The sequence below is a fragment of the Lathyrus oleraceus genome, chromosome 2 (assembly GCF_024323335.1).
Source record: "Lathyrus oleraceus cultivar Zhongwan6 chromosome 2, CAAS_Psat_ZW6_1.0, whole genome shotgun sequence".
Taxonomy (NCBI): Eukaryota; Viridiplantae; Streptophyta; class Magnoliopsida; order Fabales; family Fabaceae; genus Lathyrus; species Lathyrus oleraceus.
This window is the reverse complement of record NC_066580.1, coordinates 242,139,651-242,148,409: the sequence shown is the minus strand read 5'-3', so window position 1 is coordinate 242,148,409 and position 8,759 is coordinate 242,139,651. Positions and strand designations below refer to the sequence as shown.

Genomic DNA, 8,759 nt, shown 5'->3' with positions numbered 1-8,759 from the left:
CAAGTTGAGAAAAGTTGTTTATGGTTTGAAACAAGCTCCTAAGGCTTGGTATGATAGACTCACAATGTTCCTCACTAACAATGGATACAGGAAGGGAGGTATTGACAAGACCCTATTTGTTAAGAATGAAGGAGGAAAACTCATGGTAGCTCAAATATATGTGGATGATATTATGTTCGGTGGGATGTCAGATCAGATAGTCGAACATTTTGTTAAACAAATGCAGTCTGAATTTGAGATGAGCCTTGTTGGAGAGCTGACCTATTTTCTTGGGCTACAAGTCAAGCAGATGGAAGATTCTATCTTTCTATCTCAAAGCAAATATGCCAAAAACATTGTTAAGAAGTTTGGCATGGAGAATGCAAGTCATAAAAGGACACCTGCTCCTACACACGTGAAAGTCTCCAAAGATGAAAATAGTGTTAGTGTAGATCAAAGTCTATACAGAAGCATGATAGGAAGTCTGGTATATCTCACAGCAAACAGACCTGAAATTGCATTTGTTGTAGGTGTTTGTGCTAGATATCAAGCTGAACCAAAAGTCAATCACATAAACCAAGTGAAGAGGATACTGAAATATGTCAATGGCACTAGTGACTATGAGATGTTATATACTCATGGATCTGGATCTATGCTGACTGGTTACTGTGATGTTGACTGGGCTGGAAGTGCTAATGATAGGAAAAGCACATCAGGAGGATGTTTCTTCTTGGGGAACAACTTAATATCATGGTTTAGTAAGAAACAAAATTGTGTGTCCCTATCCACTGCTGAAGCTGAATACATAGCAGCTGAGAGTAGTTGTTCTCAACTGGTTTGGATGAAACAAATGTTAGCTGAATACAATTTCACACAAGATGTCATGACATTGTACTATGATAACCTGAGTGCTATAAATATTTCTAAGAATCTTATTCAGCACAGCAAGACAAAGCACAGTGATATTCGTCATCACTTTATTAGAGATCTAGTGGAAGAGAAAATTATAGCCCTGGAGCATGTTACTACTGAAATGCAATTAGCTGACATATTTACAAAGGCCTTGGATGCTAATCAAGTTGAATGTTTAAGAGGGAAATTAGGGATTTGTATCCATGAGAATTTATAGCAATTAATTTGGAGTGGAAAAGGTAATAAAAATATTGTCTGCCCACTTAAAAGAAAGTGCCCCATTTATGGTAAATCATTACCTAGTATTGGAACTACCATCTATATCATTGTCACACGCAACCTCAACTCAACCACTTCCATCTTCATCAAACTTTATCGACCATCTCTGCTAGGGAAACAAAAATTCTTTCACAAGCTCAACAAGATGTCACAACATCCTTCATCTTCTGGTTCTAAAAACACCAAACCTGCGCAAAAAGCAAGAACACCCTCCATGGTTTTTCTTCATGAAGACATTTTGGAAGTGATTCCCCTATCAGTCATCCCAGGCGACGCTCCTGGTCCATCCTCCACTGCTGGACATACTCAAGGTAACAATTCTGATAACCCTACCTCTAAAGATGACATGCATCATATTGATTGTGTCATTAGAAATTTGTCACGAGGATCCTAAATGAAGGACACTCAGTCAAGGGAGTTTTAAATCCTCTATCTAGAAGGGACCCCTCACCTGAGGTGGAACCTCACCATGAGAAAGATGATGAGTCATCTAGGTCTGAGAAAGATATAGCTGCAGAAGGATTGTGTTCTTTAGGGCAAACCTTGCCTTGTAAGAAATCTGTAGATGCTTCTCAGTCTAAGAAGCATGACTCTGGTAAGAAGGTGATTGACTTGGAAGAAGAAAGCTCAGATGATGAAGATGACAGCTTGCTTCATCACTTGAAGCCAAGTGTTCCAAAGAGAATGAAGACCAGGAAGGGTAGGTCTGTGGCTGAGATGATGACAGCCAGAACTGGTTAGAAGGCTACTACTGTAGGCCCTTCAAAGTCATGGAGTAAAGTGGAGGTAAATAAGAGAAAGGTAAGAGAAAGTTCTGATTCAGAGGAAGATGTTAAAGACGATGTCCCAGACATCTCTCTTGTCAAAAGGTCAAATGTTAGAAAATCCCCTGCTAAGGTTGCTGCTGTACATTTGGATAACATTTCCTTCCATCTGGAAGATGGTGCAGCTAAGTGGAAATTTGTAATCCAAAGGAGAGTAGCTGTGGAAAGAGAATTGGGAAAGGATGTTGTAGAAGTTAAGGAAGTCATGGACTTGATCAAGTCTGCTGGTTTAATGAAGACTGTTAGTGGGTTACCTCAATGTTTTGAAGGTCTTGTTAAAGAGTTTGTGGTGAATATCCCTGAGGACATTGCTGACAAGAACAACAAAGAGTTTTGTAAGGTGTTTGTTAGACGAAAGTGTGTGAAGTTTTCTCCTGCTGTGATCAATAAGTTCCTAGGAAGAGGAACTGAAGGTGTTGTTGAACTCGAGGCCACAGACAATGAAGTCTGTAGGAAAATAACTGCTGGACAGGTCAAGGAGTGGCCAAGCAAAAAGCATCTCTCTGCTGGAAAATTAATTGTGAAATATGTTATCTTGAATAAGATAGGGTCAGCAAATTGGTTCCTAACAAATCACATATCTACAATCTCAAATGCTCTTGGAAGGATCATATTTGCTATTGGAACCAAGCTTACTTTTAAGTATGGAAGGTTCATGTTTGAACAAATTGTCAAACATGCCTTCACAAATGCAGTGAAGCTGCCCATTGCTTTTCCCTCAATAATTTGTGGGATAATCCTAAGCCAGCAACCTGGTATTTTGATCACAAGTGATATCCCTAGTATAAGAAAACCTCCATTGTCAGTTCATTACAAGTTATTTGAAGGCAGTCATGTCAATGACATTGTCATGACATCTGCTATGAAGAAGCCAACCTCTCAAGGTGGCCTGATTGCTGAACTGAAAGAGACCTGTAAGGAATTGGAGACTGGGATTAGGGTGGCTAAAGCTAGGAAAGAAGCTCTGGAGGTTCTGATTAATAGCTTGGAGCAAAGAGACATGGATAATGTTGGTCAAGCCAAGGAAACAGATGCCCACACCTCAAGTGAGAGGTCTGAGTTTCATGATAAATCTAGTGGCAGTTTTGGGTCTAAAGCTGATGAAGATGCTACCTCCTCTGACTGAGTTATCGTGAAGATGGTCCCCCTGTTATAATGATGTGCTGCTCTGGATGCATTGATGTTTCTTGTTTAATGTTTGATGTTTTTTTTGGCAGTCTGTTTTGATGCCTTGATGTAATTTCTTGGGTTCTCATTGTGATTTCTCTGGATTTCTTTTTATCTCAGCTGATATAGCTGTGTATAATTATGGTTTTGTAACACCTGACAATATGTTTTAACATTTTATATGTTATAACATTCTATGTGACATTCTCTGTTGGACTAATAGACATTTATTTTGTCTCATTGGTCTATTTTGACTAAAAAGGGGGAGAAGTGGTAGCTAAAGGGAAAGCTGTAGAGGGAGAGATGTAGAGGAGAGCTGCAGTTAATATGTGCTAAAGTAGCTAGGCTAACTAGATGATAGCTGATGTTGAACAGAATGATGTTCTGTGTGGTACAGGTGATGTTGAAGGAGATGTCAGATGGGGTGATGGATGTTACAGGTGTTCTTAAAGGAGATTTCTGTGTTGAACAGATTTAGGGGGAGAAGAAGCACTGATTTGTTTATTATATGTTTACTAGTTGCTATTATAGCTAGTAAATGTGTGGTTTACTACTTCTGCTGCTGCTTAACTGCTGAGATGTTTTTTTCTTATGAACAAATGGACTCATATATGTTTTAGCCAAAATTTGCCAAAGGGGGAGTTTGTTGGTTCTATGTGTTGGCAGCAATTTTGGTAAAACCTAAAGTGTTCACAAGTTGTCACATGTGTTGTCTTGACATAAGATAACATGTACCTGCAGGATATTTAAAATGTGATTATGTAGGATTTTACTGAGATGTCAGACCCGATGTCATGACATCTGTATACAGAACATTCAGTCTGAATGTTATGTATTATGTGATTGCGTTTTTAATGCTAATCTATGTATGATTGATGAGATGATTGAACACGCTATTAATCAGTAATTACAACTAGATTGACTTATTTTCCAAAGAGATATAATCAACTGTCATGAGAAGATATGAATGGAAAATAGTTTTAGGGTTTTATGATGTCCAAGCCCAGCCAATTGCTTCTATATAAAGGACATGGAAAACTTGGTTTTATACACAAGAAATAACGAATGAAATATTGAGAGAGAATAAGGGTTTTAGTCTTGTGTGGTCGTGTGAATTATAAGCCATTCAATTCATCCATAGATGATTGAATTGGTCTGATTTTTGAGTTGTAATTTGTCCACTCTAAGCTTTGAAGCATGAGTGTGTGTTTACTTGATTGAAGCTTTTAAGTAAGATCAAGTATGTATCTTTGAAGAGTGTCTTCTTTTCATTGTAATTCTTGTTTTATATCACTGTTGTGATTGAGGGGGGGTGAGTAGGATCTCATATCTAAGAGTTCTTAGATAGAAGTCACACGGGTAGAGATTAGGTGAAAAAACTGTAACTTGAAGTTGTTTACTGAGAGTCTTTGAACTGATTCTATTTAGTGGATTTCCTTCCTGGCTTGGTAGCCCCCAGACGTAGGTGAGTTTGCACCGAACTGGGTTAACAATTGCATGTGTCTCTTGCATTATTGTTCTTTATTGTTTATCCTGTTTGTATTGTTCAGATATTAATGTCGTGGCATTACCTTCGACATCTCATATCTGATACCAGAATTTCAGTTCTTATTCGCAGCTTCAACAACCCCATTCAACTTAGGTCTGTAGGGAGAAGAATTATGGTGTGCAATCTTGAATTCTTTGCAAAGAGCTTCTACCATATTATTGTTCAAGTTCGATCCATTATCAGTAATGATCTTACTTGGCACACCATAATGACATATAATCTGATTCTTGATAAACCTTACAATAACTTGCTTGGTCACATTCGCATACGATGCTGCTTCAACCCACTTTGTGAAGTAATCAATAGCTACCAAAATGAAACGATGTCCGTTTGAAGCTTTAGGCTTAATCATGCCAATCATATCAATTCCCCACATGGAGAAGGACCATGGAGAGGAAATGACATTGAACAGTGTCGGAGAAACATGAATCTTATCTGCATAAATTTGACACTTGTGGCATTTCTTCACAAACTTGCAACAGTTAGATTCCATTTTCAGCCAATAGTAACCTGCTCTCAACATCTTTTTGGCCATAGCATGTGCATTGGAATGAGTACCAAAGGAACCTTCATGGACTTAATTCATTAATAAGTCTGCTTCATGTCTATCCACACATTTGAGCAAAACCATATTGAAGTTTGTCTTGTAAAGCACATCACCATTCAGGTAGAAGTTGCCAGCTAATATTTTCAAAGTCTTCTTATCTTTCAAATGTGCCCCAGGCGGGTAAATCTGACTTTGGAGAAAACACTTGATATCAAAACACCACGGCTTTTCATCTTTGACCTCTTCAACAGTAAACACATCAGTTGGCCAATCAAGGCGCATCACAGTCAAATTAGAACTTCATTCCAAAATTTTACCACAATCATTGAAGCCAACGTTGCAAGAGCATTTGCCATCCGGTTTTCATCTCAAGGGATGTGATGAAACTCAACCTTTGTAAAGAAAGTTGATATCCTCCTCGCATATTCTTTATATGGTATCAAACCGGGTTGGTTCGTGTCTCATTCACCTTTGATCTAATTCACAACCAAAGCTGAATCTCCATAGATGTCAAGGTATTTGATTTTGAGATCAATGGCCTCTTCAAGCCCCATAATGCAAGCTTCATACTCAGCCATGTTGTTCATACACTTGAAAGTAAATCTAGCTGTAAATGGAAAATGAGCTCCTTGAGGAGTAATAATCACTGCCCCAATGCCATTACCATACTGATTAACAGCTCCATCAAATACCATGCCCAAACGGGAACCAGGTTCTGGCCCTTCTTCAAGCAATGGTTCATCACAATATTTCATTTTCAGATACAAAATCTCTTCATCGGGAAAATCATATTGCACTGACTGATAGTCTTCAATCGGTTAGTGAGCCAAATGGTCAGCCAAGACACTACCTTTGATAGCTTTTTGAGATCGGTATTCAATATCATACTCTGATAACATCTGCCAACTAACAATCCTCCCTGTTAAAGCAGGCTTCTTAAAAATGTACTTGATTAGATCCATTTTGGATATCAACCAAGTAATATGATTCAACATATACTGACGCAGACGCTTAGCAGCCCAAGCCAATGCACAACAAGTCTTTTCAAGCATAGAATACCGAGTCTCACAATCGGTGAACTTCTAACTAAGGTAGTAAATAGCATATTCTTAATTTTGAGTTTCGTCTTGCTGACCTATAACACAACCCATACTCTCTTTAAGCACGGTCAAATACATGATCAACGGTCTTCCTTCAACAGGTGGAGACAGAATCGGAGGCTCGAGCAGATATTCTTTAATACTGTCAAAAGCTTTCTGGCAGTCTTCGATCCAATCATAAGACTGATCTTTCCGAAGAAGCTTGAATATAGGCGCACATGTGGCAGTCATATGCGATATAAATCTTGAGATATAGTTCAAGCGACCGAGAAAACCTTTGACTTGCTTCTCAGTTTTGGGCGCGGGCATTGATAACCTGAAAATGTGTCGTATTTTTAGCTTCATATGCATTGCTTTTTACTTTATTAACACTTATTATTATGCAGTATTTTATGTTTATTACAGGTATTTATCGATTAAAGCGTTTACAGCAAGCAAAATGGATAATAGCAAAAAGGAAAGAAAAAGGAAAGAAAAAGAGAAGAAAATGGAGAAAAATAGAGATAATGGGCCACCAAAGCAAATGGGCTTGTGGCGCCCATCATCTAAGGTGTATAGCGCCCGTCACATGAACCCAAGGATGTGGTGGCACCCGCCACCAAGCATGAGGAGGTGGTGCTCAACCCTATATAGGTGGTGCTCGCCTCGACTTCAAAAGACTAGGGTTGTGGCAACCGCCACAACCTAGTCTTCCCTTTTTTGCTCCATGTTTCTAGCCACGAATCCACCCACCTTCGCTACAAATTAGGGATGTGGAAAATATATAAAGACTCTCTCACAGACTCGCTACTCTCTCGCTCTCTCTCTCTCTCTATCTATCTATCTATCTATCTATCTATCTATCTATCTCTCTCCTTCCAGTTTTGAAGCGACGATCATTTTTTTCAACATTTATTTTCTTCTAGTTTTCTTGGCAGTTTTTCTTACTTTGGAAAAGTGATAGTTTCTCCACATCGGGGACTATTGTGGTTTATTATTTACACATTTGGGATTCAATTGTAGGGATTATTCATTGCCAAAGCCTGCCGGAATCATTTTAATCGAAGAATCAAGATTCAGTTCCAATTCTTAATTCGCAATCCAGGTTTTATTTTAATTACTGTTTTATTTATTTATGTCTTATTGCATGTTTAATTTCCCAAATACCATGTCTGTTACCGGATCCATGTCCTGCTAAACCCTTAGGTATCGCTATCTAAAGACCGTCGAGACGACGAGATTCAATAAATAATTGGTGTTAGTTTTTATAAAACTTATTTTTCCGGTTTTAGTTTCTTATTTTAATCAAACTGTTTTTTGTACGAGAGTATAAAACAAACTAAGGTTACGGTCAACAAGAACGAGAGTTTGAGATTTTAACTAGATAGTTGAAACTATGCATTAATCCAAAACACAGTGAGAGCGCTTTAGGATTAATTAGACTTTATTTATATTCAAAAATTACTTTTAAATTCAAAATGCGACCGCGAGAGCCAAGCATTCTGGTTTTGGAGTATGGTCAGAGTCAATAAAAACGAGATTTGATACGGGAACATCGTATCATGCTAAATCTTCCTGACCTTAACATTCCTACTTCTGAATTAGTTATTCAACCAGAGATGGCCGAAGGAGTGCAAAACCGGCCTCTTAAGTATTATGCAATCCCTTCATAGGATGAACCACATAACAACATCGCTGCCCCTGCGATCGAAGCCAACAATTTTGAGCTAAAGCCTTCACTGTTGTCAGCCGTACAGCAAAACCAGTTTTCAGGTAGTCCCACGGAGGACCCGAACCTACACTTGTCAGTATTTTTGCAATACGCGGACACGGTGAAAGCGAATGGTGTCAGCCCATAAGCTATAAGACTCCATCTTTTCCCATTTTCATTAAGAGATAGAGCTAGAGCTTGGCTCCAGTCTCTACCATCCAACTCTGTCACTACATGGAACGAGTTGAAGAAAGTCTTCTTAGCCCCATATTTCCCACCTAGCAAGACGACTATGCTAAGAGCCCAAATAAATGGGTTTAAACAAAAGGATAATGAATCACTTTTTGAAGCTTGGGAGAGATACAAAGACATGATGAGGCTTTATCCACATCACGGTCTAGAAGAATGGATGATCATTCACACCTTTTATAACGGTCTCTTGTACAATACAAGATTGACAATAGACGTCGCCGCAGGTGGCGCACTAATGGATAAACCATACAACGAGGCCTATCATCTCATCGAAAGTATGGCCCATAACCATTACCAATGGGGAAGGGAAAGAACCTCTGTAGAGAAACCTCAACCGAAGGGCGGCATGTTCGAATTAAGCAGTCTTGACCATGTCAACGACAAGGTAGATGCTCTGACTCAAAAGATAGACAACTTGACCATAACACCAGCAGCCACCGTGGCTGCCGTAGCACCAAAC

At 38.9% G+C, this 8,759-nt stretch overlaps 1 non-coding gene across 1 annotated transcript; it reads right to left on the bottom strand.

Moving 5' to 3' along the window:
• Positions 1-8,339: 8,339 nt before the first annotated feature.
• LOC127125121 (small nucleolar RNA R71) lies at positions 8,340-8,446 on the bottom strand. Its single transcript, XR_007804580.1, has one exon. It is a non-coding gene; the product is annotated as a small nucleolar RNA R71 (small nucleolar RNA).
• Between the last annotated feature and the right edge of the window lie 313 nt (positions 8,447-8,759).